Genomic DNA, 21751 nt, shown 5'->3' with positions numbered 1-21751 from the left:
GGCGGGGCGCGGCGCCGCCATCCTTCGGCCCGGGCCTATTCCGCGTGGACACCGCCGTTGAGTGGACGCAAGGAGCTCGTTTTTCGTGTGAAGTTCACTCAGCCCATTCCCCTCCACTGCGGCCGGCAGGAGACCAGGTGCGGGAGCAGGTGGAGAGCGCAGGCGCTGGAGATGGAAGCCACGGGCCCCCGGGGCCTCCGCGCGGGGAGCAGCGGGCCACAACCCTGGGCGCAGGGCGCAGGTGCGGAGGGCCCGGGGCGCGGCAGCACCGCTGTCCAGCGCAGGCCCGTGCGGCCCACCCGGCCCGTGCACACAGGGCGCCCGGCCGCCCGCCGCCTTCTCCAGCAGGGCCCACGGGAAGAGCCCTGGCGGTGAGGGCCGTCCACCGCCGCCGTCCTCCCCTCCTCCCCCCGGCCATCCTGGCCTTTCTCACCGGCAGCCGCCGAGGAAGGGCCGCTCGGCGCGGGCTGGGCGTCGGCAAGCAGCCGCTGCGGCCGGGGCTGGTCCAGCCGCGTGCCCTCGCCTCCGCAACCCTGGGCCTTACTTCCGGCGGCGGCTGAGGCCAAGCAACCGGATGAGCTGCGAGCACCGGAAGTGGCGCCTGCACCGGAAATGACGCGACACCTCAACCGCCCGGGAGCGGGCCGGCGCCGTCGTTGGCTTACGGCGGCTCTGTGGAGGCGCCGCCCATGGTAGGTCGGCCCTCGCGGGCCTGCTGGGGCCTGAGGCGGCGGGGAGCGCGGAGGAGGCGGCCCGGCCTGGGGCCGCGCCCCGAAACCTAGTCAGGAGGCCGAGCGCCGAGGCCCAGGAGCCCAACTCTAGTCAGGAGGCCGAGCGCAGAGGCCCAGGAGCCCAACTCTAGTCAGGAGGCCGAGCGCAGAGGCGCGGGACCCTAACTCTAGTCAGGAGGCCGAGGCCCGGGACCCCAACTCTAGTCAGGAGGCCGAGGCCCGGGACCCCAACTCTAGTCAGGAGGCCGAGCGCAGAGGCCCGGGACCCCAACTCTAGTCAGGAGGCCGAGCGCGGAGGCCCGGGACCCCAACTCTAGTCAGGAGGCCGAGCGCGGAGGCCCGGGACCCCAACTCTAGTCAGGAGGCCGAGGCCCGGGAGCCCAACTCTAGTCAGGAGGCCGAGGCCCGGGACCCCAACTCTAGTCAGGAGGCCGAGGCCTGGGAGCCCAACTCTAGTCAGGAGGCCGAGGCCCGGGACCCCAACTCTAGTCAGGAGGCCGAGCGCCGACACCCGGGACCCCAACTCTAGTCAGGAGGCCGAGCGCCGAGGCCCGGGAGCCCAACTCTAGTCAGGAGGCCGAGGCCCGGGACCCCAACTCTAGTCAGGAGGCTGGAGGCCGAGCATGGAAGCCTGGAGCCGCCTGACAGAAAACTCGGCAGGACTTGTTTTATAAAAAAATGAGGGCATTACTGAAGTGGCAGAGTGCCCGCCTGCAGAGCAAATGTGAGGCCCCGAGTTCAAACCCCGGTTTTGGCAAAAATACAAACAACTGACATGTTAGAGAACATAGATAAATGTTAAACAACCCGCAGCTGAAACTTGTAGTTTATTCATTGCTCAAAAACCTTAGCCTGGCACTGGTAGGTAACGCCTGAAATGCCAGCTACTCCGGATCTGAGGATAGAGGTTCAGAACCATCCTGGGCAGAAAAGTCCTGGTGAGACTCTTACCTCCAATTAGCCACCATAACACTGGAAGTGGTGTTGTGGCTAAGTGGTAGAGTGCTAGCCTTGAGCGAAAGACCTCAGGGACAGTGCCCAGGCCAAAAAACCCCCCAAACACCTGTATACTTGAATATTGATCTGCTGTCTTTCACACAATTTATAGAGTAGCAGAAGGGCATGATAAATGTGGACTTTTCAGAACTATTAATTTAGTAGGAATGACTTTGGGCCCAGTATTTTGAAAGATTCCAGTCTACTCAAATGATTTTGCAGGGGTGGAGGGGTGGTCGTTGTTGGGGCATGATCTCAGACTCTGGGCACTGTCTCTTAGCTTTTTCACTCATGACTGGCACATTTCCACTTGAGTCACACTCCCACTTCCAGCTTCTTGGTGGTTAATTGCAGATAAGAATCTTAGGGACTCTTTCCAAGTTGACATCAAACTGCAAACCTCAGGTCTCCACATTTTGATCAGTTAGGATAACAGGCATCAGCCACCTGTGCCCAGCTTCTCAAATGATTTTGGAGTCCAGATTTAAAGACATGAACCCTCCTCGGTTGACTGACATCAATCAGAAGAATGTATACAGGTGAAGGGACTGATACTTTTTCGGATGGATTAATTGCCTACACTGGTGATAAACCTAATGTCATATTGGTTAATAAATGTTAAGTCCTAATGTGGGCAGGTTTTGGTTAAAGGATACTTATAATATTTTTGCATAGTGTAGTGTATAACTCAGGCATTCTATGTCTTAAATATCAATAGTTTCTATTTAAGACAACAAAGTGTTCAATATAAGAACACATAATCATTGACACTAAATAAGCCTAGCTCTTAAATTATAATTATGGAAAGTAAGAATAAATGAAGATAATCTTTCTAAATATGTTAGATCACTTGTATGAGAGCTTATTTTATGTTTGCTAAGATATTCCTTGATTTGTAAAATGTTCTTTGTAATGAGTTTGCTTTTTTCTTGTTAAAAATGATAGTCCTTAGCTGGGTGCTGGTGGTTCATGCCTGTAATCCTAGCTACTCAGGAAGATGAGATCTGAGGATCTCCCTTCAACACCAGCCTGGGCAGGAAAATCCGTGAAACTCTTACCTCCAATAAACCACCAGAAAACCAGGAGTGGCGCTGTGGCTCAAGTGGTAGAGCACTCGCCTTGAGCTGAAGAGCACAGAATTCAAGCCCATGACCCACCCAAAAAAAAAAGAGATAGTCTTTGGGCTGAGAAGGTGGCTCAGTGGTGGAGTGCTTGCCTCCCATATATGAAACCCTGGGTTCTATTCCTCAGCACCACATAAGCAGAAAAAGCTGGAAGTAGCACTGTGGCTCAACTGGTAGAGTGCTGCCTTAAGCTAAAAAGCTGAGGGACAACTCCCAGGCCCAGAGTTCAAGCCCCACAACCACCACCACCAACAACAACAAAGATAGCCCTGTAGGGTGCCAGTGGCTCACTCCTGTAATCCTAACTACTCAGGAGTCTGAGATCTGAGGATCATGGTTCAAAGTCAGCCCTGGGAAGAAAGTCTGTGAGACTTTGATCTCCAATTAAATCTCCTCCACCCAAAAAAAGAAAAGCTGTAAATGGAGCTGTGAATCAAGAGCTAGTCTTGAGCAAAAAAGCTTAGGCCCTGAGTTTAAGCCCCAGGAGAGACACCAAAAAATGAAAACACCTTTGCTTGATAGAATAGTATCTTTTTTATTCCAAAAGATTATGCAGAGGGCTGGGAATGTGGCTTAGTGGCAGAGTGCTTGCCTACCATGCATGAATCAGTGGGTTCAGTTCCTCAGAACATATAAACAGAAAAAGCCAGAAGTGGTACTGTGGCTCAGCTGTTAACAGGTAGTTTCACATATTTGTTCTCCAGAGAAATGGTGCCAGGCTGTAGCAATTTTAATTTTACTTAATGTGTAGACAAACTGTCAGAATCACAAAATTTGATGTGTATTTTATTTTTTTTGGGGGGGGGGTCTGGTCGTGGGGCCTGGGCGCTGTCCCTCAGCTCTTCAGCTCAAGGCTAGTGCTCTGGCACTTGAGCCACAGCGCCACTTCCAGCTTTTATTCTTTTTGCTTATGTGGTGCTGAGGAATCGAACCCAGGGCCTCATGCATGTAAGACAGGTACTCTACCACTGAGCCACCTTCCCAGCCCCTTGATGTGTATTTTAGAACCTCATGATTAACCCTTCACTTAGTTTTACTAGCTTCTTGGTCATCACTTTAAAAAAAAAAATCTGAATTTGACAATTTGTATTCTAAAACACATATGGTCATGTTTGCTGAGAAATTCTTTATATGCTTTTAATATATTTTATTTTTTGTATTATCTTTAAGTAGTTGTACAAAGTGATTTCAGTGCAAAATGTCAGTTTATGAGTGCAGTGCATCTTGATTTGTGTCACTTCTTCCATCATTCCCTTTCCATGTCTTTTCTAACCATACCCAGGATATCCCCTTTTGTCAACTGATTCCATTTTTATGTGTTCTATAATGGAAATAAGAATCATAGGGATGATAGAATATTGATACACCAGGCAGAAGTTCTTCTTCTTCTTCTTCTTCTTCTTCTTCTTCTTCTTCTTCTTCTTCTTCTTCTTCTTTTTTTTTTTGGTCAGTTGTGGGGCTTGAACTCTGGACCTGGGTGCTGTCCCTCAGCTCTTCAGCTTAAGGCAAGTGCTCTATCACTTGAGCCACAGCACCACTTCTTATTTTCTGGTGGTTTATTGGTGATAAGAATCTCACAAACTTTCCTTGCTGGGCTGGCTTTGAACTGCGATCCTCAGATCTCAGCCCGCTGAGTAGCTGGGAATTCAGGCATGAGCCACCGGCTCCTGATACCAGGCAGAAATTCCTTACTTCTCTGTTTCAGAAAATTGTAATATTTATTGTGACAATTAACTAGGCACCAGTGGTTTGTGGTTGTAATCCTTGACACTCAGGAGGCTGAGATCTGGAAGATCACAGTTCAAAGTAAGCCAAGGCAGGAAAGTCCATGAGACTCCATCTTTGAAATAATCAGCAAAAGCCAGTCAGGCTGGATGTGAGGCTCAAGAGGTAGAGTGTCAGCCTAGCCAACAAGCAAGCTTGAGGCCCAGAATTCAAACCTCAGTCCTAACTAAAAACAAAGCAAGAAGTTACAGTTTAAGATTCTCTAGCGTCACCAAGAATTTAGAATATAGGGGAACTTAACCTGAAAGACAACATTGTTTGCTATTTAACTTTGTTAAATTATCTTGGTTTGTAAGAGAATTACATGCCCATAATTAAAAAGCAGAAAACCAAAAGAAGAAAAAAAAAGTAGGCAGAATCTGTAGTGTAAAATACAGAAATAATTACTATAATACATTTTACTTCTGTGTGTCTAAGATGCATATATAGATATTTTCATGTAATTCGATGTAAACTTTTACATGTTGCTTCTTAAATCTCAACTCTAAATCATATGCCATTCAATTAATCTACTTTCCTTTTTGTTATGTAATATGCCAGTGAATTATTGTAATTTCTTCAGTAACTTCTCTAATTTGGGTATGCGGGGGTTCTAAGTTTTGAAAATAATGCTGATTTCATATATTAACCACCCTCCTTTTTGCAGATTAAAATTTTTTAATATTGTTAAAATATTTTTATGCCATTACATGTATTGCAGTATATGTATATTAGACAATAATAGGTATTGCTACATCATACACAATTATTATTTTACTAAGATTGTGCTAATTTGCATTTACATCCCAGTGTTCAAAGTTCTAATCTCATCACACCTCAAGAGAAAAGCTGAATGTCAATGTTTTCTATATGAGAATACTATGCCACTGATTTTTAAAAGCAGCAATTAAATGGGTCAAAAGGAAGAGCCTGACTTAATCCGTGAAAAATATGACTTTGCTGTTAATTAACTGACCCCAAAGCTCAGTGATATTTTTCCTGATTAGCTCATAGACCCTGAACTTTTCCTTGTGCTTGTGCAAGCCAGGCTAATAAGGAACATGTAATGGCAATCATTAATTACATCAGATATTTCAAAGCAGAAGTGTGGTCACTGCCCATTTTCCTCCTATGGTTTTTAAAACTTGCAGTTTTCTTAGGGATTGACTGTGCTTATGATTATCTTTTTGCCCTTGTCCTATTTTATAAGACACACATAGTCCCCAAGGTATTGGCAAAGAATAACTAGGTCAAGGCATCTTTCTCTGGAGGGTTCAGATATGGTACATTGTATTGAAGGTTTAGTATTTGTTGATAACAAGTAACTCTTATGTCCTTTTGTTTCGTAACACTGTGTATATTTCTTGAAAATACAGTGTATATTGTATGTTGACAACCTTCTTTCTTCCTGCCATTTTACTTCACATGTGGGGAAATTTGCAGAGCTTTTCCTTTATGCTCACTAACATGCACCCAAGGCCTAATACCACTTTCTGCCTTGTTCACTGTACCCAAATCACTTTGGTCTTCTTTCTGATTCCTTTTGTTTTTTTTCTGAACAAAGTCTTTCCCTCTTGAGGAGATACACAATTGTTTTTCCTCTGTTTGACCATCCAACCCAGCTCTTACTAGCTCAGAGAGGTATACAGCAGAGAGCATGTAAAAAATCACTATCAAGTTACCCTAATTAATCTGTTGTACTTCCAGACTCTAACAATATAAGTTACATAAGAGGTCAGACTTTTCCTTGTTGAGTGCTGTGCAATTGCTAGCATTTAGATCATGGTCAACAAAAATTTTAATGAAATAGTAAGTAAATAAGGAAAATAATTGATAGAGTAAGTTAACTGTAGTTGGACACTTTTCTGGTTGGTCATATATTTGGCCTAAACCTTACTACATAAGATAAAGTTTGGCAGTTGTATGCCCTTGCTTTTTTTGTTTTTTGTTTTTTGTCAGTCATGGGGCTTGAACTCTAGGCCTGGGCACTATCCTTGCCCTCTTCAGCTCAAGGCAAGTGTTCTAATCACCTGAGTCACAGAGCCACTTCTGGTTTTCTAGTGGTTTATTGGAGATAAGAATCTCACAGACTTTCCTGCTCGGGCTGGCTTTGAACCATGATCCTCAGATCTCAGCCTCCTGAGTAGCTAGGCTTATAGGCATGAGCCACCAGCACCTGGCTCTTTGCTTTTTTATATTATTGAACTTTATGTACAAATGTTTGTCTTTCTTATACACATTTCTGAGACTTTGGCCAAATTAGATATTTCTAAGGAACTGGATATTTCTGGATTTCTTTTGTACTTTTTCTTTTGTTTTTATAGATGGAGACATTGAGCTACAGAATGATTATTCAACGTTATGGGCAGTCTCTGACTAGGACCATTATATCTATCTTCATTCTCTTAAAACTCCTGGCCCACCTCCAAAGTTAGGACACACTTTCTGGGAGATACTTGTTTTGGTCTTATATAGGAACAAAACAGTGTTCATAGGGCTTTTTTTTTTTTTTCTGTCGGTTGTGGGGCTTGAACTCTGGGCCTGGGCGCTGTCCCCTCAGCTCTTCAGCTCAAGGCGAGTGCTCTACCACTTGAGCCACAGCGCCACTTCTGGCATTTTCTGCTTCTGTGCTGCTGCTGAGGAATCAAACCCAGGGCCTCATGCATGCAAGGCAAGCACTCTACCACTGAGCCACCTTCCCAGCCCAAATTTGTATTTTATAATGAGATAAGCCATCTCAAAAGATACTTAAGTTGTTATTCTTTTTTTTTTTGTCGGTGGTAGGGCCTGAACTTGTTTACTTATTAACTTAATATCTCAAGAGGAAAAATGAATTTGGGCTTTTATGAACATATTTAATGGTAACTTTAGGGCTAGATATTAATATAGCTTATGGTCTATTCCAAGAAGTGAATTCAGATAGAAAGGATTATGTTTTGTTTGAAACTCTCTGGGAACTTAGAAGTTTTCCTGTCTTCATCCTTTACCTAATATGAAATACTCTTAAATACCTATATTGCATATAAATATGCCATTTTGTAAAATATTTTGGTGTTTATCATATAGCTTCATAAATGGAATAGAGTATATTTTAATTTTCAACCCTCCCTTCTTTTTTCTTGACAGTTTTGGGCTTTAAACTCAGGGCTTCAGATCACTATGCTTGCTTGCTTGCTTGGCTGGCACTCTAGCACTTGAGCCACACCTCCAGCCTGACTTTTTGCTAGTTATTTTGGAGATGAAGTCTTGAAGACTTTTCTTCCCAGGCTTACTTCAAATTTCAACCTTCCGGATCTCAGCTTCCTGAGTAGCAAGGATTATAGGCATGAGCCACTGGTGCTCTACAGGTTAGTTCTTTTTATGATAAATACTTCTTAATTTTTCCTACAAGAGTAAAATCCATCATTTCATTAGAATTTAAATGAAACATTCATTTAATGAAGAAGGAAAGGTAGACTGTACTTACCTTATCAAGGAGAGAAAGCCAATAAGAATTATTAAAGTATCTTAACTTGAACTATTCCTTACTATCTCTACATGGAAGAACAATTAAAGAATCAAAGCAAACTTGCCAAACACTTCAGGGGTGATCAGAGAGCCTGTGTTTATCAGATGGAAGAATATGGCTACTCACATGTTACTGTTTCAACTGTTGAGTTGAAAGGTGAGATAAAAAAAAATTGCAACAGAAATGATTGAAAAGAAAACATGAAAGAAAACAGTCAACACCTAAATTCAGGCCTAATTGCAACAAGGAAGCATCCCATTAAATGCAATTAAACTACTAGAGAGATCAAAGCATTCCTGTACAGAGGGCAAGGAACTATCCTCCTTACAACTAAGAAACATTCCCAAAATTTAGAGGAAAAATCAAGTATTTCCTAAGACTGGGGAAAAAGAAAGGTAGAATTTGTAGGATAGGTTATTTGTTATGATGACACAAACATACACATAAACAAATGCAATTAGCCCAAGGTAGTCTAGCTAGAAAAAATAAATTATACTGCCCTGTAATTAAATGTCACCTGAAAGTATCTTTATAATAATAGTTACTATATTTTATAGTATTTTTGAAAATTAAATTTATAACTGAGTAGAAATGATTCATAGTTATTGTGCTAAAATATAGACACAGTGTTTATAGGAACTTATGCATTTGTAATGCTATTCCTTGGAATTGCTTGAAGCACTTGATAGCATTGAAGTCTAATTCTCCAGACAAGGTAAAAGGGAGGATTATTCTGTATACATAGAATGTACACCACATGGATGCTCTCCTATGGAGAGGTTTTCTTCCCCTCTAAGAGGAAAGAAAACAGGTGGCAGGTGGATGTTTAAGTTTTATTGTTGCTTTTTGGCTTATTTTCAAAGAAGTGTAGGAGAATGGACTAACCCTAGGAGATCTTAAAGGCTGGTTGTGTCTGAAGCAAGGGTGTCAGGGCATGTGGATGAGCAGTGTATGCGGTTAGTGCCTTAGTAAGAAGGCACCATGTAAGACCCGTAGGCTTAGACTGAGTGCAGGTAGGATATGAGACAGGAGGTAGTGGTGCATCATCAAGTCATGCAATTGTATTTCCAGTAGAGCACCTGCAGGCCTCAAAAACAGTTCTCATAGCATAGTGTTACTCCAAATGAAGATAAACGACACCATTAACTGTTACAGCCAAGTAAGGCTATATAAAAAGCCAGTGATGTTCACTTCTTTTCTTTACAAAAGACTTTTAGAAGTTGTTTTTTTGTTTTTGTGTTTGTTTTTTGTCAGTCATGGGGCTTGAACTCTGGGTCTGGGCACTATCCCTCAGCTCTTCAGCTCAAAGCCAGCAATCTAACACTTGAGCAACAGCACCACTTCCCGTTTTCGGATGGTTAATTGGAGATAAGAATCTCTTAGAGTTTCCTGCCTGGGCTGGCTTTGAACCTAGATCCTCAGATCTCAGCCTCCTGAGTAGCTAGGATTACAGATGTGAGCCATCGACACCTGGCTTGACTTTTAGAAGTTTTAACCTAAGTATTCTAAACATAGTTGTGTACAACAACAAGAATTTTGTTACTATAAGCCTTGTGGGGAATAAAACTTTTTGACTAGGAAAAGAAACAAGTGTCCTTGTCCTGATTTTCCAAGGAAAAGTATAAACTAGTATTTCCAAATTATAGCTACCATGTGTATTTAATAAAGTCAGGCATCCCAAATCCAAAACCACCTTTCTTTTTTTCTTTAAAAGATTCTTAGAAGATGTATTAAAGAAGTTTTATTATGGAAAGATTGTAACTTTTGAGAGAAACTAAGAGTATCAAATTTATATTTTGAATTTTAGGATTTAAATTTTCAATAGAAGCAGGATTGAGGGACTTTAAGTTGAAATTTCCTGATCCTTTTAACAATACTTCCATCTATTTTAAGGCTATACTTCTCTTTCTAAGTTTGGTTGTATTTCATTGAAATCCATTGATAGTTCTTTTCACAAATTTCATTCTAGAAGGCCCTGGGTGAAGGAAAGGTAAATGCATGGATGGCATTGATTCATTATTCGGTGGGCTTCTTTTTTTTGTTGTGTCTTCTTGTCTACTGATCTTCTTTTTGTTGTTGGTGGTCATGGGGCTTGAACTCTGGGCCTGGGTGCTGTCAGCTCCAGGTGAGTGCTCTAACATTTAAGCCACAGCTCCACTTCTGGTGTTCTGGTGGTTAATTGGAGATAAGAGTCTCACGGACTTTCCTTGCCCAGGCTGGCAATTCTCAGATCTCAGCCTCCTGAGTAGCTAGGATTACAGACCACCAGTGCCCAGCTTTACTGATCCTTTTATCTGTTATATCTCTTTTGTTCTAATTGTGTCCAATTTGTTTGGATTTTTTTTGCATCTTACATGCATTTACTTATTTTTTACGAGGGTTTTTTGGGGAGTACAACGTATAGGGAGCAAGTTTCACCTATTTTTAATGTATAAAAGTTCATCATTTTCAGTAGAAATCTGTGTATTCATGGTTTTCATTTCCTTTGCTTAGATATGGATAGAGCTACTTAGTTATGGCTTAATTCTATGGTTGGCATTAAAAAAAATCTATCATATTACTTTTTGCAGTGGTTGCTCCATTCTCCCTTTCCAGAAACACTGTTCTATATTCTCTTATGTACTCACAGACACCTGTTGCTTTCTATTTTTCTTATGACTGTTCTTATGAATTTTTATCCTATGGTTTTAACTTATCTTTAATGGCACTGAACCTTCTTCAAGTGCTCATTGACATTTTTGTATGTCTTTTTGCTGAAATGTGTACTGTAATCTCATGCATTTTTGATGGGGTTAATATTTTTCTGAATTTTGAGTTGAGAGGTCTTTGTATATTTTGGATACAAACCTTTATTGGATACATGAATTAAAATATTTTCTTTAAGTATATATGGCTTACATCTTTTTACTTTTGTCATGATGTGGTTTTTTAAAAAAATGGTGTCAGTCCTGGGGCTTGAACTCGGGGCCTAGGTGCTTCCCCTGAGCTTTTTTACTCAAGGCTAGCACTCTCCACTTGAGCCACAACTGCATTCCCTCTTTTTGGTGCTTAATTGCATTTCCTGCTCAGTTGGCTTTGAACTGTGATCTTCACATTTCAACTTTCTGAATAGCTAGCATTACAGATATTGGCCACTGCTGCCAGGCCATGATATTCTTTTGAAGTGGTAAATACTTGGATTTTGGTGGCTTTAAAGTTAGAGCTTTATCACTTAAGCTCTTACATTTTTTTATGTCTATAGTACATTTTGAGATTTTGGAATTTTCTTGTCTACTTAATTTTGAAACATCTGGAATGTAATTGGAACTCTTCTGATATCCCTGTCTGAAAATTCTAACATCTGTATGAGTTCTCTTTATTATGAGATATTACTGGTTTGTTGGCATATTTGGTAGGCTTTGATTGGATGCCAGACATTGTAAATTTTGCCTTATTGCCTGCTAGATACTTTTGCATTCCTATAAATATTTATGAGCTTTGTTCTAATACATAGTTAAATTACTTGGAAACAGTTTGATCCTTTTAAGGCTTGCTTTTAAGATTTGTTAGGTGGGACCAGAATAGCATTTAGTTTGGGTAATTATCCCCCATACTGAGTCAAGACTTTTCTATGTATTTCATCCACTGCCATGTGAATTATAAGATTTTAGTATCTGGCTGGTGACCATAGGCTCTACAGTATTTCTGGCTTGTGCAAATGCCAGGCACTGGTCCTGCTGACTGTTGGATGGGTCTTTTCCTGGGCTCAGCTTATTTCCTCACATTTCATTATTCTTTATTGCTGAATAATATGATAATTAACCAGCTGGATATTATTTTGTTTGTTTGTTTGTTTGGCATGAGTTTTCTCCCACGTTTTATTTTTATTAGCATCAACTAGTTTTACAAGGTAGTTTCAGTTTGACATGTCCATACATGTACATAGTGTACCTTGATCAGACTCATTTTCTCCATCATTCTCCTTTGACTCCCTTTTTTCCTTCACAAACCAGTCTCTACAGGCCTATTTTATGTTCCATTTTTTTTCTTAAATGTATGTTAATTGTCCAAAGGAGGTCACAGTGGTTTTTCACTCATGCATAAACTGTGCTTAAGTCAGATTGGCTACCTTATTACTCTCACTTTTCCTGCCCCCTGTATATTCTTAATATCTTTCAATGAGTTTTGCTGTGCCGTCTACATTCACAGATGCAATGCATTTCAGTTTTGTTCACTGTCTGACATTTTCTTTCTTCTTTCCTCTAAACCCCTTAAACAGTCTCACAATTACAAGCTCTCGTGTTTATGTTTATGCTTATCTTTTAGGTCTAGCATCCACATATAAGAGAAAACATACAACCTTTGTCCTTCTGAACCTGGCTTTGCTTAACAACATGACGATTGACAGTCCTGTTTCCCCACAAACAACATTTCATTATTCTTTATGGCTGGATAATCATCATTGTGTATATCTACTGCATGTTCCTGATTCATTCTTCTGTTGCCAAGCATTGGGGCTATTGCTGTACTATGGCTGCTATGAATTGATTCGCATTCCTCTGGTTATATACCTAGGAATGGTAGTGCTGGATTGTACAGTAGTTCTCTTTTTAGTTTTTTAAGGAACTTGTATACTGACTTCCATAGTAGTTGCACTAGTTTACATTTCCACCAAGAGTGCACAAGTGTTACCGTTTATGTGAAATGAAATTTCAAATGTCATTTGGTTTGCATTTCCTTATGGCCGGGGATGTTGGGCATTCTTCATGTATTTAGTTTCTATTTGTACTTCTTTTTTGAAAAGTGTCTCTTTGGTTCATTTTCCTGTTTATTAATTGGTTTGTAGATCATTTGGGATGTTAGTTTTTTCGTTCCTATACAATATTGTTGATAATCCTTTTTTAGAAACATAAATGACTAGGATTTTCTCTCATTTGGTGGACTGTCTTTTCTTACATGGATGCACAGAAATTCAGAAAGTATGAGCAATTATATGTATGATAAGTTGGGAATTACATATTTAAATTTGCATGAGATGCTGTTTGTGAAATGTTGACTTTTAATCTACATCTAAAGTTAACATTCACTAAACCTAAAATGCAATATGTAGGGGAAAGTAATTGCTAAAATGGCCTAAAATGTTAGCATTGTCCAGAAATTTCTGTTTTCTTTTTCAGTTTTTAAGTCAAAGATATTGGTTCTAATTATTAAAATTATAACTATCATTTGAAGTTTCATAAGTAAAGAATACTTTAAAATATGTCAAGAAGCATCAGGGGAACAGAAAGTTGGTTTGTTTTCTCATTTTATAATAAACATGAGGTAAATTCTTACACCATTAGCTTCCTCATGCAAAGAATTGGTAGAGTGTTGAGAAATCTTCAATTTTATAAAACTGTTGATATTCTCCTAATGTGAAAAGGCAAGGGTGAAATAATGTGCCTTCATCTGTCACTAGTTCTAAAAGTCATAAAGTTTTACATTTCAGTTTATCTGAAATGAGAGTATGTCTTACAATTAATAAGTTTTCATAGCTTCGGAGATGGCATTTTCTATTTCTTCTTAGTGGTACACAAATGTACCTGTGAGTGATACAGTCAACAACAGATTGAATTATATATTTAATTATTTATACTAGGTATTTGCTATATATGTGTGAACCATCTTGAAATAGCTAAACATTAGTCTGAACCATTCGTTTCTGAATAATAAAATGTGGGAACTGAAAATGGAACTGTCTTTAAGGACAGATGTTTTCTTTCATGCTCACAAACAATAGAGTGGTGGTGTGATATCTTCTATAATGATTACTAATATTCAATGCTAATTATTAGAAGATACAAAGTTTGAAACACACCAAAGTCTCTTCCAAACATAGATGGCCTGAATGGAACATGAAGTGGCGTCAACTATTTGGTAGACCTGATACAGAAGGAATGTGCAGGCAATAAACCAGCACAATCTAGAATTCATCAGGAGCATGAATAATAGACCAGAAATTGCCATGGCAACTTAGAAAATTTCTGCAGTCTGGGAAAAGTCATTGGCTACACTTAGACAATTGCAAGTAATCTTCTAGGAACAGAAAAATATCACCTGATACTTAGTTAAAACACAGTATCTTGTTGTCTTACTAATACAAGTTATTGTGCAAGTTATTTTAATGAAAAATAAAAACCAAATGAATTACACCAGATCCCAAATTTATCTGTATATATACACACAATAGCTACATTAAGATAAGAATATTTATAGAATAATCACATAACACCATATAAAGTTGCAAAGTTGGGCATGGTGTCATATACCTGTAATCCACAGCACTCAGGAGGAAAGTGAGTTGAAGGCCAGCTTAGGATACATAGTGAAACCCTGGCTCAATAATAAAAATAACAGTAAGTTGTGAATATTAAATAATATAAGAAATAGGTCTGGGAAGGTGGCTCAGTGGTAGAGTGCTTGCATTGCATGCATGAGGCCCCGGGTTTGATTCCTCAGCACCACATGAGCAGAAAAAGCCGGAAGTGGTGCTGTGGCTCAAGTGGTAGTACACTGAAGAGCTGAGGGACAACGCCCAGGCCCAGAGTTCAGGCCCCACCACACTGACAAAAATAAATAAATAAATAATAACATAAGAAATTTGAGAGCAAAATAGAGTTTCAAAATCTTTTCAAAAGAAAACTTCGTACTTAAAGTAGAAACATTATATCAGTCAACAGTATGTACATTAAAACAATATAACATTTTTATGTCAGCCACTTGATAACTAAGTATAACAAGACTGAAAATTCTGGTATTCTCATACATGGCTACAGGCATTCTAAATATATTATTTTGGTAAAGAAATAATTACTACTTTCTTTAAACCGTACACCAATTTTTAATGTTATTTCTAGATCCTTAAAAGTCAGTATATAGTAGGTAGTATTATATGATTTTACAACCAGAAAATAAGTCTAGAAAAGAGTAAAATGTTTGCTTGAGTCTATATATATATATATATATATATATATATATATATATATATATATATATATAGGGATGAGGTAAATTTTGCATACAGCTATGATTCTGAAACTTGAATTCCTTTAATTACATTATTAATGTTAACATTTTTTGAGCCAGTAATTTCCCTCCTGAGAACTAACCTTAAAATGTTAATATTTTAAATATATATAATCATGTAAATATAATAATAGGATATGGTAATTGTATTATAAATGATTCATTGTCATGCAATAATGTATACTTAAAGAAATCTTGATCTCTCCACTTGGTGGAATATTGGCCAGCAGTTGTTATAGACTAGTGTAATGTGGAGTTTTTAATGACAGTATTCAATGAAAGCCAGGCATACAAACCTATATGAAAGGGTCTTTTCCCCCCTAAAATAGGCATAGGAAAATTATGTACATATATAAAATCAATCCTAGTTCTTCCTTTAGGCCACTGAATCATCTATACTCTCGTGTTATTTTGCAATTTTTTTTTAAAGATAAGCATCAGTACTGAAAAGTTGACAGTCCAAGTGAAGACCATCAACAAGGGTCATAAGCTTTGCGACAGGGTGATGAATAATCATTGGTCATATTTATGAGTGACAGCTTCATAGAGGGGATTTAAACATAGCCTCTAAAATGAACACAATACATGTTGATACAGTGCTGGTTCTGCCAAACGAAGTCTATGAAGATATTTCCAACACTACCTACAATTTCTTTTTTAAAAAGTAAGAACAGGTGTTTATCAAATAATTCATGTTAGGCCTTTGCCTTCAAACTATGATGGAGATAGTGTTGGCCTCAGGCGGTTAGATGAGGCAGTGGAGAAGGAAGGATGTGTCAGTTCTTTGTTCAGAAATATTTCAATTTTTCTACACATCTCTCGCGCTCTGTAGCTCTTTCTTCTTCTCTCCTCCGGGAGGGAAGAGCATGTGGTATTAAGTGATCTTCAAAGGAGCCAGAGAAGAAGAAAATACTAGTAAAACATGATGGCTTCAAGCAATACTGTGGTTCTATTCATCCCTACCAGTCATTTTCAGAGACAGACACATATTGAACATCTGAGCTGAGCACGTTAGCTTATACTTTTTTTGCGGGGGGGAGGGGGCGGGGAGGGAGGAAGGGGTGTTACTGTAGTTACTAAATACTGCATTGCCCATGGTGAGTGACTTTTCAGACCCTTAGATTAGTGACAAAAGTTAGTCTATGGGACAATTACCTAGAAATATTCCTTTCTAAATGCATCTATTTGACTACACTAGAGAATTCATTTTTGTTTGACTCTTCCAAGGCATAATGCATTATGTCTCTTGTGTTTATAAGTAGAAAAAAATAATTAAAAATTAAAAGTTGGCGAGGGAATGGATATTTCAGGTCACATGTTGATGCCATGTGCATATATCATAATTACCCCAAATTTTTGCTTTCCTTTAAGTGATACAATGTGAACTGTGCAGAATTACTTGTTTTACAATTATAACTTGAAATCATCTTTATTTATCACTAACATAAGAAGAAAACACATGAGACACATTAGAACCATGGGCGGGCTCCATGGGGCTAAAAAACATTTCTCACTTTCCCTCCAATCTCCCACCCACTGAATAAAATAACCACCACAGAACACCACTTTTCTCTTGCTGAAATTTGATTTTAGAGTGAAGTATAACTTTCTGAATAATTATTTTCAGCTTGTAAATGGGGTCTCTCTCTTAACCAACCAAGCATATAACAAGAAGATGAAGACGAGACTTATTTTCACTTCATTTCACTTCTTTGTAATTGACAAGCTCTTGCTGGGTGTCAACTTTAAAAGATGACAAATCCTAAATCTTAGAGGACCCAATTCAATAGTTCAGCTTTTTAAATTGTTTGCAAATTAATCTACATTTTCAAATGATCCAGGGATGAAATATAAGTTGACATCTATATTACAAAAAATATTAATTTCCTTGTCTTTCTCTTTTTCCCAGTCAAAGACAAAAGGTATATTTAAAATATCCATTTTGTTAAGAGATTGTGCAAATGAACATATGCTGTGCATTTGAGTGCCTTGGAATTTTCTAATTTTTTCACTAATTCATTTCCATCTATTTAATGCAAGTTATTCAGTTTATAAATGCCTTATGTGTCAATGAAGGAAAAATTAAATTTGCAGTATTTCTCATGCATTAATGCTTTTAAAATGCAGGCTCATTTGGGTTGAACAAATTGAAATAAAAACTTAGAGGCTAGTGTCAGCCTTGGCTTCAGTTTACCCATATGCTGCATTATTTTCATGCACACGAATTGGTAGTTGTGTAGTGCTCTGCACATTTAAAATTCCTCACTGAACTTTTCTGTACTACTTCTGTTAGTGATTTACTGAGGGATAGAGAACATAAGATAGACATTGGGTCTTTTCTATTTCTCTAAAGTGAAATTTCAGATGATTTTTAAACTATATTAATTAACTATATATCCTGACTCCAATATTGCTATCAAAGGAAATCAATATTAATTAATAATCATTAGAAGGCTGTCAAGTCATATTTTTCTTAAAATACATCAAATTTCAGATAACACCATTTCCTTAATAATTCAACATATTCTTGAACTTAACATAATCTTTATCTTTACATATTCTTTAACAAAGAACCAAAAGTAGGAAAAATAGTTCCATTTCAAGAAATGGAAGTGAAGACATTTCTAAGTTGTTTTAGATAATTGATTTTTCTTGACCAACTGTCACAGCTATCATACTTATTTACTGTTGTACATAAAATTAATGTAAAGTAAATGAGTCAATAAAAGCAATGTAACCAGTTATATGAGCAAGATTCACCACTCCCTGGAACAGACAACAGTGACTAGCAAAGCAGCCAGTTAGTTAGGTCACAGTTAAATTCAAAGTTACATTTGTAAATATTGCAGAAGTCATATATTTGTAGAGCTAAGAGAGAGATTTTGCAGGCCACCTCATCCAGCTTCGTTATTTATGAAAAATCTGAGGCTGGGATGATTAATACAAACCCAAAAGGAGAAACTATTTTTATGAAACTTGAGATACTGGAAAATAGTCTTTTAAGTACTATGTTCACTTCTTTGTGTAGGTAAAGACTATAGCAGTGACTTTATATGTAGTAGTAGATGAATGTTTGATTCAGGGGTGTAGTTCTAACCACTGCAGCCCCTCCCCTGTACCTGGCAGGGAGATGGCTCTGGGTTCAGCTTGACTTGCTGATTCAGCTGCTCCCATCAAAGAAGGGACAAAAACGTTATCTGATATAAGTTAATGAAAGGACTATGGTTCAGTGCAGAACACAGAAATTTGGGGTTCCCCAAAATTTGATTGAAGTGGTTCTAATAATACTGTTCCACTAATTAAAATTGAAATTTCTGGTCTAAGGTTTTTTTCATTGAAATATGCTGGAGGCATTTCTTAAGTGTTCTGTCTCATTGTGGCTACAGAAGACTAATAATTCCTTTATCCTTCCATTTAGACATGGTATCTTGAATACAGACAGTTTTAGTTACACATAGTGGTTAAGATGATTTGTTTCTTCTGCCTTCATGCTTGTTCTATCCATAAATTCCAGTGTAAGAGAGATTATTGTATTATGAAATGGTTCTTCATACAGATATCTGTCTTTCAAACCATGATATTCTTATGAGTATGAATTTCTGCTTTCTCTAATATGACAACTAAGTATCATGATCCAGATTGGTGTAAAATTGTCTCTTATTTAAGTAGGAATGAGTATGTATTTGCTGGCTATCAGTTGTCCCATTTGGTTGGCTCATTATTTGTCTTCCTGTCAATTCTCTAGGTTTCTGGTTATATATATATATATATATATATATATATATATATATATATATATATATATATATATACATATATGTCAGACTACTTTTTAAAAAAAAACTCTCCCCAGGGCTGGGAAGTTGGCTCAGTGGTAGAGCGCTTGCCTTGCATGCCTGAGGCCCTGGGTTCGATTCCTCAGCACCACATAAGCAAAAAGAAAAAAGCCGGAAGTGGCACCGTGGCTCAAGTGGTAGAGCTCTAGACTTGAGCTGAAGAGCTGAGGGACAGCGCCCAGGCCCAGAGTTCAGGCCCCATGACCGGACCCAAAAAAAAAAAAAACTCTCCCCAGTGTTGGGATATATAGCACTTCCTTTGAAAGGTTGGCATACAAGCTCAGTGGTCATTTTACCCCCCCCCCAAAAAAAAAGTGGATCTAGGCTTCTTTTTCCTGAAAGAAATTAGCGTGACAACGAAGAGAAAGCAAGATGTTGCTATGTAAGAAATCCAATGCCATTCATGTCAGTTGGCTAGGCATTTTGGTTATTTATCCTATGGCTATCCTCCATTGCTCTGATAGATGTTTGATTTGTTACATTATCATTGACATCAAATATTTGCCCATGGAAGAAAATAGAGCCACTCATCATTTCATACTAATGGAATGCTCTGTGTTTATGAACAACTCAAAAATGCTAATTTTGTGATAGAGATGAAACAATTATGAGTTTTTCCCTAGTTCTGTATGGTTATTACTCTCATCTATGGTACTACAAAATTAGTGTTTAGTGAAGGATGTAAACAATTGGGTTTCTACTTCAACATGATATTATGTTTCTTGGATATTCACAGTTTATGCATGGTCTCTGGATTGTTCCCCAAGTTCTTCTACTTTAGAGATAATCAACCTAAAGACAAGAGTTGACAAGTTCTTTCTGCAAAGGGATTGGTAATAAATACTTTCATCTTTATGGGCCGCATGACCCTGTTTGCAGCTTCTCCACTATGCAGTTGTAATGAGAAAGCAGCCATAGATAGTACATGAAGAATGGGTGCTGAACATGATTTCATTCCCCTAAAACTTTATTTACACAAAGGTAGGAGGCTGTGTTTTGGGTCTTGACCCAACCCCTGAGACTTTTTTCCATTATCACAGTTACATTATTCTTGTCTTTGAGATCTGGACAAATATCTACTTATGATTTGAATTATAAACACTTAACGTTGTTTCATCCCCTGAATGACATGAATGCTTTGCATTACCTTTCTAGTTGTGAGATAATGATAATTTGCTCTTCTAATTCTTTTTGTGAGGATATTGTAAACACAGGTGAAAGTTGTTTTTTTTTTTAAATCAGACTAGCACAGGCTTATTTTGGTGGTTAAGTCTGTCAGTTTACTCAGATCAGAAGTTATTTTCTTTAAAAAAAGAATTGTGACATTTATTGTCATCTCCTGATAAGTGTATTATGTCAATGTTTACTAGTAATGTTTCATCTACTTAATATTTTTTTCTGGGCTTGGGACCTGGGTGCTTTCCCTGAGCTTTTATGCTCAAGGCTAGCATTCTACCTCTTGAGTCATAGCCCTACTTCTAGCTTCTTTGGTGCTTAATTTGAGATAAGAACCTCATGAACTTTCTTGTACAGGCTGACTTTGAACCATGAACCTCAGATCTCAGCCCCATTAGTAGCTAGGATTACAGTCATGAGCCACCAGTGCCTGACCCATCATTTTAAAGGAAATTTCTGCTTTTTATAATTAGAATCTAAGACATGCATGCTAGAAACTTCAAGCTGTTTTTACATGAGAGAGATTGATCCATTTTAAGTGTTTTAAACAAAGCATAAAAGAAAGATCTTTTAGAGGACAACAAATCAGAAAGTTTCTTATACAAAATTATAGAAGAAATTAAAATGATGGAAACATCACTTTAGTGGTAGTTTTATTTTCATATTTCATGTTTTTCACATTTCCATGTTTTCAAACTTTCCTACAGTAATTTGAGAGCAGTAGCATTCAAATTTGAATTTTGACAGTGAGATTCAAATCTTTTAGGTACAACCTACAAACAGATCAACATCTTACAAGTCTCTATAGGTAAATATTTAAGGTGGTAGAGATATTGTATCTATAATGTTCTGAACTCAAAACTTACTTATTTATTTGATCTGAATTTTGCCAAATGGTATGGAATCACAGGCATATTCCATAACCCCTTTATTAATACTTCCCTTAGTAAAGCTCTACCTTAGAGTGGAGTTTATATGGGCTCTTTGTGTAACATATGATTAGGAAAAACAATGCAGTATGGATTGTGTAGCTCCCTCTTACAATTATGACTTCTGAATTTCCATCAATCTTCTTAATGGCAGCAATCATTTTGTGGGTCAGGATTTTGCCATCACATAGATCAGTGTAAGGTAATAATTTTTCCTAGTTAGTGCAGCATAACTAATTAAGCACTTCCTTTTAATGTTTGACTGGATTTGGTAAAACCATAGTTCAAACAAATGAAGCTGGGTGGCTGACCTCAGAATGGCACCTGAGTCTATGGATGTCCCTTTGTGGAGTTACTGAGTTATTTTTTTCCACGCTACTTTTATCAAGACATGGAGAAGCTTGGACAAGTGACCCGAGCTATTAAAACAAAGGCACACTTGTGAGATATTGATCTAAAAGTTGAAGAAAGTTGGAAATTTCTTTGAATGGAATATAAATATATATATAACTTATAAAGAAATTTACATTTTTCTTTCAAAATGTTATTAAATGAGGACAACTGCCTATTATCTTCCCATTTACCACAGTGTTCTGGGTTGTGTGACTAATAGGCAATCCAGAGTTAAACTTTTTCAAAATTT

General features: G+C 38.4%; 1 protein-coding gene across 1 annotated transcript in view; it reads left to right on the top strand.

Annotated features, from left to right (window-relative positions):
- Window positions 1–628: 628 nt before the first annotated feature.
- Window positions 629–21751, top strand: part of Meis2 (Meis homeobox 2) — a 411350-nt gene continuing 390227 nt past the window's right edge. Inside the window, exons 1-2 of the mRNA XM_070005731.1 lie at window positions 629–692; window positions 7742–7962. The gene's annotated coding sequence lies outside the window, so the exon portion shown is untranslated. The remainder of the gene's footprint in view (window positions 693–7741; window positions 7963–21751) is intronic.

Source organism: Dipodomys merriami, unplaced genomic scaffold (assembly GCF_024711535.1).
Source record: "Dipodomys merriami isolate MVZ:Mamm:240054 unplaced genomic scaffold, mDipMer1.0.p SCAF_69, whole genome shotgun sequence".
Classification (NCBI taxonomy): Eukaryota; Metazoa; Chordata; class Mammalia; order Rodentia; family Heteromyidae; genus Dipodomys; species Dipodomys merriami.
Note: the sequence above shows the minus strand (reverse complement) of the source record. Positions and strands in the feature narration are given on the sequence as shown.